General features: G+C 38.7%; 1 pseudogene; it reads left to right on the top strand.

Annotated features, from left to right (window-relative positions):
- Window positions 1-4,122: 4,122 nt before the first annotated feature.
- On the top strand, window positions 4,123-5,817 carry LOC102754652 (annotated as a pseudogene).
- The last annotated feature ends 2,232 nt before the right edge of the window (window positions 5,818-8,049 follow it).

The following is an 8,049-nucleotide window of genomic DNA, read 5'->3' as shown; positions in this document are numbered from 1 at the left end:
GCTGTTTGCCTCATTTGGTATTACATCCCAACTTCTGGTTCCACTAATTACTGATTGATTTATTGTTTTTGGTATTGTTTTGGCACGAATTGCTCAGCAAGCTGATAGAATTAAATTTGGGTAAGGGTTGCTTTTGAGGCTACCTTTTTTAAAAAAAAAATGTTTTTATTAGTTTTAGAGAGAGAGAAACATCAATGATAGAGAAACATCTTTTGGCTACCCTTTGCACACCCCCTGCTGGGGATTGAGCCTGCACAAGGGTTATGTGCCCTGACTTGGAATTGAATTGGTGACCTCTTGGTGCAAGGGTCAATGCTCAACCACTGAGCCACACTGGTCAGGTGAGGCTACCTTTTGGGGTTTATTCTGACCAGGGGAGGGCCCTTCTTAGCTGTCCTTTTTCCTGATTTTATCTGGTAAAATAGCTGACCTACCATTTAGCTTGTTGCTCCCAATTAAGAGGTTTGTCTCTAAGTGTGCCCTTAGGCTTAATTTCCCCCATTTTTTTTCCAAATGAAGTCAGTTCCTTTGGAGAAAACTCTTATGCTCTCCTTTCTTATGAACTCTTTCTCCCTATGGGCAAAATCTGTGAACTACTACTCTGGGTTATGGGAGGGGCAATAGCCTCTGACCTGGGTTTGCTTCTCACTGCTGTACCCTAGGAGTAGCTGGGATGAGGGAGGTCGGGGTCCAGTATTCTGGCCTGCCATTCCTGGGTAGTGCTCACCCTATTCAGTGGAAGGAGCCCTCTACCTCTCAGACAGTCAATAAAATTCAGCCATGTAAGCTTTGAGCTGGAGGGGATATGAAATGCTCTCCGCTTGCCCTTCAGATAAGTTATGATAACCCTTGTGTGGTACCTGGGGGGAGAGGGAGCTCCATAATCTTGGCCATATTATGCCCAGAATGGAGTTTCTGCCAAGCTGAACCGATTTGGGATTGGGGGTGGAGGGTTGACGGTAAGGGAGGAAATGGATCATGGCTCAGTATTAGTAAGTTTTCTTGAATAACTGTTGCTTCATTTTTTTTTTCCTGAGCCATTAGGACTCTTTCCAGGGACTTTAAATAAAGGTTGTATTTGTATAGCTGTCTCTAGCTTTGGTTGTTTCTCTACGTAGTACATCCATAGAGTGCCTCACACTTTCATCCTAGCAGTGAAACTCCTTAACTAATATGTCTAGGGTATCTGCTATGTGCTTAATATAGTGCTTCACCCAGAACAGTGTGCAATATATATTTTTGAGCCAGGACATTAGGTGAATAATTTTCATGTAAGCATTACCTAGCTCTAGCTTAATATCATAGGGTGCTAAAATTACCTAAAATATATTTGAAACAAAAGCAAAGACCACCTAAATTTGACCAGGATATACTAGGACTAAATAAATGATGGGTAAAGCAAGGCTATACTCTCAATTTTGAAAGCTTTCCTATGAAAGGTGATTCAGCTGACACCTAATTCTAATTGATTATATTTATTAAATATTGGAAATGGGATATTTAAAAGTATAAAAATATATCATTTAAAAATGAATCCAGCTAGAATTTTAAGCACCAGATAAAAATTGAGGCTTTTTTATGGTATGATTTTAGAGTGCCAACCTTTCTTTTTAAATCTTAACACTGCAAAAGTTAATTATTTGAGAACACATAACCATGATGACTTCTGTTTTGCACTACAAGTTGCTCTGTCACTACTTAATAAATAATCATTTGTAGCTCTATGGGGGTGGAAATAGGGTGGGGATTTTCCTTTTGGCACATCCACTAATGAGTAATACATTTATTTCGAGTGCCAATAAAAATGTTATACTGGACTTATATGACACATTTGTTAGTTATTAGAAACACTAATTCTAAATAATTGAACAATGCTCTATTATATTTCTCTACTTGTTAAGTTATATTATCATATGAAAATTCTAAACAAAATGAACAAGTTTTTAATACTGCATAGCATTTTTGGATAGAGTAAATAAAATAAGGCCATTTTCGGGAGTGACACCATCTCTGGACTTATCTCAATATGACAGTATTATTCACCATTTCTTCTCAGCTGATCTTTCATAATTGTTTCCATGAACTCTCTTCCTTCCTGGAATCTGCCTAACACTTTAATTATCTTCATTATTTTCATTTTGAAGTTTGTGTCTACTGTTACATGCCGCCTCTTCCCTCCCAACCCTAACCTGCCCTTCACCTCTCTGCTGGCAGACAGAGCAAAATGTACTAGGTTCCAGGCTTGTTGTCAATAAGTTGTACATTCTCTGGGTCTTGGTCTCCTCATCTGCAAAACAGATGATCTCTAAGACTAAATGGATCAGAATAATACCATCTTCAGAAAAAGATCTGATTCAGAACTCTGAAATTGGAGCAAAACCTTGAGTCTTTATGTAAAAGTATCAATGCTTACTAGACAAGTTTAACCCCTCACTAAGTAGTTTTGCTTTAAAATATATATATATATATATATATATATACACATATATATATTACTGATTTCAGAGAGGAAGGGAGAGGGAGAGGGAGATAGAAACATCAATGCTAAGAGAGAACTATTGATTTGCTGCCTCCTATACACTCCACACTGGGGATGGAGCCCACAATCCAGGCATGTGCCCTGATCAGGAATTGAACCGTGACCTCCTGGTTCATAGGTCAGTGCTCAACCACTGAGCCGCACAGGCCAGAATGGTTTTGCTTTGGATCTCACATTCAGAGATCTGATAAGAGAATTGCTCCTAATGTTCAGTTATTGCCAATATTTTATGATATTTTGGGAAACTTACTAGTAATGACATTTCAAGTCATTAATTACTAAGTTCTTGCTTAGTACACAGGGGTGGACAAAAGTAGGTTTACATTTATAATACAAATCAGTAATGCAATACTTAATAAATAATACAAGAATAGACTCTGCGTCTTGCAACTGTAAGACACAGTTGCTTACAACTGTAAACTTACTTTTGCCTAACCTTGTATTTAAGAGGCTATCCCCAGACATTATATATTTTATCTGAGATTAGAAAACCTAAATATTTTGGCTACTATTAAGAGAGAAATTGGGATTCCTGTTGTTTTAAGAATGTAAGCTTTTTTAAAAAAGACAACACTTTGTAAGACTTGCATAGGCTAAGGTGTGGTTCAACATTTTAAACTTTTTTCTACAGTTGAGAGTGTGGAGATATATTCACTTATCTTTCCTTGTGGGCATAGGGCTCAACTTCAACCAATGCCTCCTACAAAAAGACAGCTACAAAAGGGAAAATCAACAAAGTTCCTAATGTATAAAATCTTTTAGAAGAGATTTAGACCAGATTTAAAGTAAACAACTCATCATGGACTCAAGGTTTATTAGTGTTAAACCAATTTTTGGACTTGCATATGTACAATTTCTCCTGCCCCCAATGTAAGGTATTAAAATAAGACACCTAGAATCTCTAGTAGTATTACTATAACTATCCACTTAGTGGTAATATTACAATTAACCATCATGTTAATGATAATATCACAATAGTACTCATGGTTAGCTGTGGCTTACCAAGATTGGATTTAAAATGTGGAAATGAATGATTAGTTATTATGCAAAGTCCTTAAATCAGTTTCTAGATAAAATATAAAATAGGAATTGCACCACAGATTGAAAGAAAAATTGTGAATTTTCTTCTTAGTGAGGTTTTGCATCCGGAAGCGGATGCTGTGATGGAATAAAGGACTTTTCCCCCCAGCTGCTGGAAATGAGACTAGCAGACAGTGCTCTCTGTGCATTTCCCTACTAAGGAAAACTGCCTTCCAAAGAGGATGTCCTACTCCCTGTAATGGCTAATTAATATAGGAATTTACAGGTCCCAATTTCAGGGGTCCTCCTCGCAACTCCAGATAACCCTGAAGGGATCCTGCTTCAGGACTCCTGGTGGGGTGGGCTGAGGCCTTCATCGAGGGTGTCACCGCCCATCTTCTCCCTCCGCCCATCCTGCTTCCTTCCCTGCCCTTGCACAGGTGTTGCTCTACAGAGCACTCCCTAGTAAATGTCTAGCAGGCTAATCTTAGACTCTGTATTTGCTTCTGTCACTTACCAGCAGTACTTTGCAGGAGTCATGAAATAGGCCTCTCTGACCGCAGATGGCCTGCCTCAGTGCTTGCAGGCCCTGACGCTGCCCCACAAAACACTTCGATTACACAGAGTCCTTCGCCAGCTTAGGCCAGTGTCCAGGGCGCTGACTCCTCATCGCACTCAGGCTTATGCCAAAGATGTAAAATTTGGTGCAGATGCCTGAGCCTTAATGTTTCTATGACCTCTTAGCTGTTACTATGGGGCCAACGGGAAGAACAGTGATTATTGAACAGAGCTGGGGAAGTCCCAACGCAACAAAAGATGGTGTGACCGTTGCGAAGTCCATCGACTGAAAAGATAAATATAAAAATATTGGTGCAAAACTTGTTCAAGATAGTGCCAACAATACAAATAAAGAGACTGGGATGTCACCACCACGGCCACTGTACTGGCATGCTCTATGGAGAAGATTAGTAAAGGTGCTCATCCTGTGGAAATCGGAGCGGTGTGGTGTTAGCTGTTGGCGCTATAATTTCTGAATATAGGAGACTGCCTAAAACGGTGACACCCCCTGAATACACAGCTCAGGTTGCTATACTTTCTGCAAATTGAGGCAAAGGAATTGGAAGCATGATGTACAATGCAATGAAAAAGATTGGAAGAAAAGGCGTCATCACAGTAAAGGGTGGAAAAACACTGAATAATGAATTAGAAATTATTGAAGGCATGAAGTTTGATTGAGGTTATATTTACTATACTTTATGAATACAGCAAAAGGTCAGAAACATGAGTTCTAAGGTGCCTGTGTTCTATTGAGTGGGAAGAAAATTTCTAGTGTTCGGTCCATTGAATCTGCTCTTGAAGTTGCCAATGCCCACTGTAAGCCCTTGGCCATAATCGCTAAAGAAGCTTTGAGTGCACTTATTTTGAATAGGCTAAAAGTTGGTCCTCAGGTTGCAGCAGTCAAAGCTCCAGGTTTTGGTGACAATAGAAGGAGCCAGCTTAAGACATGGTTATTACTACTGGTGGTACAGTGATTGGATTGACTCTAACTAATTCTTGAAGATGTTCAACCTCATGACTTAGGAAAGGTTGGAGAGGTCATTGTGACCAAAGATGATGCTATGCTCTTGAAAGGGGACGGTGACAAGGGTCTAATTGAAAAATGTATTCAAGAAATCATTGAGCACTTAGATGTCACAACTAGTGAATATAAAAAGGAAAAACTAAATGAATGTCTGGCAAAGCTCTCAGATGGAGTAGCTATGCTGAAGGTTGGTGAGAAAAGTGATGAAGTGAATGAAAAGAAAGAGTCACAGATGCCCTCAGTGCTACATGAGCTGCTGTTGAAGGCATTGTTCTGGGAGGGGGTTGTGCCCTGCTTTGGTGGTGCATTCCAGCCGTGGGCTCATTAATTCCAGTTAATGAAGATAAAAAATATTGGTATAGAAATTATTTTAAAAGCACACAAAATTCCTGCAATGACCATTGCTAAGAATATAGGTATTAAAGGATCAGTGATAACTAAGAAAATTATGCAAACTTCCTCAGAAGTTAGTTATGATGCTATGTTTGGAGATTTTGTGAATATGGTGGGTAAAGGAATCATTGATCTGACTAAGGTTGTGAGAACTGCTTTATTGGATGTTGCTGGAGTGACCAACAGCAGAAGCTGTAGTCACAGAAATTTCTAGAGAAGAGAAAGCTCTGAGGATGGGCAGGATGGGTGGAATGGAGGTGATATGGGAGGTGGCATGTTCTAATCCTAGAATAATGTGAAATAGGAATTTTAGGGGATAATAGGCAGGATTGGGGAATTTTTAGAATTGGGGGTTCATGGAAAAAAAGACAGGGCTATAGACTGGGAGAAGTTACATTTCCATAAGACAAGAGAGCTGTGAGAAGGTACATTTCCATAACACAAGGAAGCAGCAACAATTACATCTACATAAGACAAGGGAACTGGGAGTAGCTCAACGGTCTATATTTATAAAATAAAGGAGTAGGAAGAAAGCCCAGAAGGAATAGGAGAACAATGAGGGAGGAGAGCCTCGGGAGTTACTATAGTAACCAATTCAAAAGGGAATATTGACCAATCAGAAGGGATTTCAGGACACAGAGACTTGCAGCCTTTATAAACCCTGGAAACAGGAAGTCAGAGGGACTCTTTCTCTCTCCCCACATGAGAGTCTGTACTTGTTCTTCAATAAATCTCCACCTTTGCTATACCATCTTCAGTCCGTGGATTCAGTCTTTAACTCCGACGGACAAAGAATCCGGAGAACACCGCGTGTTCCAGTACAAAAATCACGTATCAAGTGCCTTCCCATCATTACTGAGAACTGAGAGGAAGCTCAAGGCAGTGCTCCTCACCCATGACTTCAGAGAAGTCAACTAAAGGAAATGACTTAAGAAAAAGGCTGGCCGACGTTTAAGAAAATTGCTATAACCATCAGTTACTGGTTTCAATTGACAACATACAGTGGTTTACTGCTGTTATTGTCCATGCCTACAGATATTTTATTTTGTAGTTTTGAATAAAAATTCACTTTTACATCCCTGATAAGTGCAAGAGCTGTGTACCCATGTACTGTTTTCAACTTAAATCACTGAGGATTTTAGTGCTTGCCATCCCCTGATGAGAAGTTAAAAGCAGCTTTTCTGTAAAGAGTAAGAATAATTGTGTAAAAAACAGAGAAATGTCCAATTACATAACCTTTGTATAATAAAAATTTGTTTAAAGTAAAAAGAAACCACATACACAAAAGAAGAGTCATGAAATATATGATTATAATTTATAATTATTTTCTCTGAAATTTAGTATTCTAATCTGAAAGATAAAAATCATCCTGAGATTGGGTTATGGTTAGAATGTTAAAAGAAATGACATAGAAATGGTTTATAGAGTTGTATAATTAATGCAGACTTGTGGCCAGACAGATCTGAGTTCCAATTTTAGCTCTGCCACTTCCTAGCTGTGCAGCTTTTATACTTAAGCACTGTCTACCTCTTCATCTATAATATGAGAATAACAATCATACTACAAATAATTATCTTTAATTGGGCATTTACTATATGCCAGTCTTTCAGCTAGTTCAACAAAACCTATGTCTAAACCTATAAGGTTGTTATAATGGCTAAGTGAACTAGGGAATATACGGTTTTCTACAATGTCTTGTTTGTGGCATACACTGAGCAAATGGTGGCCAGTATAAAATTTCTATCCTTGTTATTCATCATAAAGCACGCATTACAATGCCTTGCACCAAAAATGATACTCTACAAGAGAAAAGAAAGTCAGATGTTTCTAATTGCCAGGACCATATTTGAAGGGAAATGTTTTCTATCATGTAATGACACAAAAACACTTAAATTCTCTAAACCAAAACAGATGTATTCACAATTCACAAGGTCAGAAGAGTTACTAGGTCAAGCAGACAAATATTTGATAAGACTCCCTCTATTTTCTCTCTCCCTTTTTAACAGATTGTATGTAGCACTCTCAATGCAGAGATGTGCAATCAGCTATAAGTTAGAAGCAGAAACCACTTCTCTAAAGTCAGACTTATTAAACCTGCATATGATAGTGGAGAAAGCCAGATTTTGCATTCTTATTGTCCCATAGGAGAGGATTGGTGGTGGTGTGAGGAGGTGTGTGACTCAATCTTCTTCAGAATGGCTGACGATACGTACCCTAATACACTCTCGCCTCCTCACGTCACAAAAAGGACCTCATCTCACTGAAACATTTTACACAACCTGTGGGGTCCCAGAGTTTATCTATCTGGTAGGTACACATTTTCTAAGCTTTTTATTCATTAAATTAACCTGGTTTAAAAAATATTTATCTAGATTCCAAAATGGTGGCAGAGTACGTATAAGCTATACTGACACGCTCCCAGGTCCAAAATGGAATTACAACTGAAATACAGAAAATCCACCCTGAATAATCAACTAGGACTAGCTAGAGAGATCTTGATAACCAAGGATGGAAA

This window comes from Myotis davidii, unplaced genomic scaffold (assembly GCF_000327345.1).
Source record: "Myotis davidii unplaced genomic scaffold, ASM32734v1 scaffold384, whole genome shotgun sequence".
Taxonomy (NCBI): Eukaryota; Metazoa; Chordata; class Mammalia; order Chiroptera; family Vespertilionidae; genus Myotis; species Myotis davidii.
Note: the sequence above shows the minus strand (reverse complement) of the source record. Positions and strands in the feature narration are given on the sequence as shown.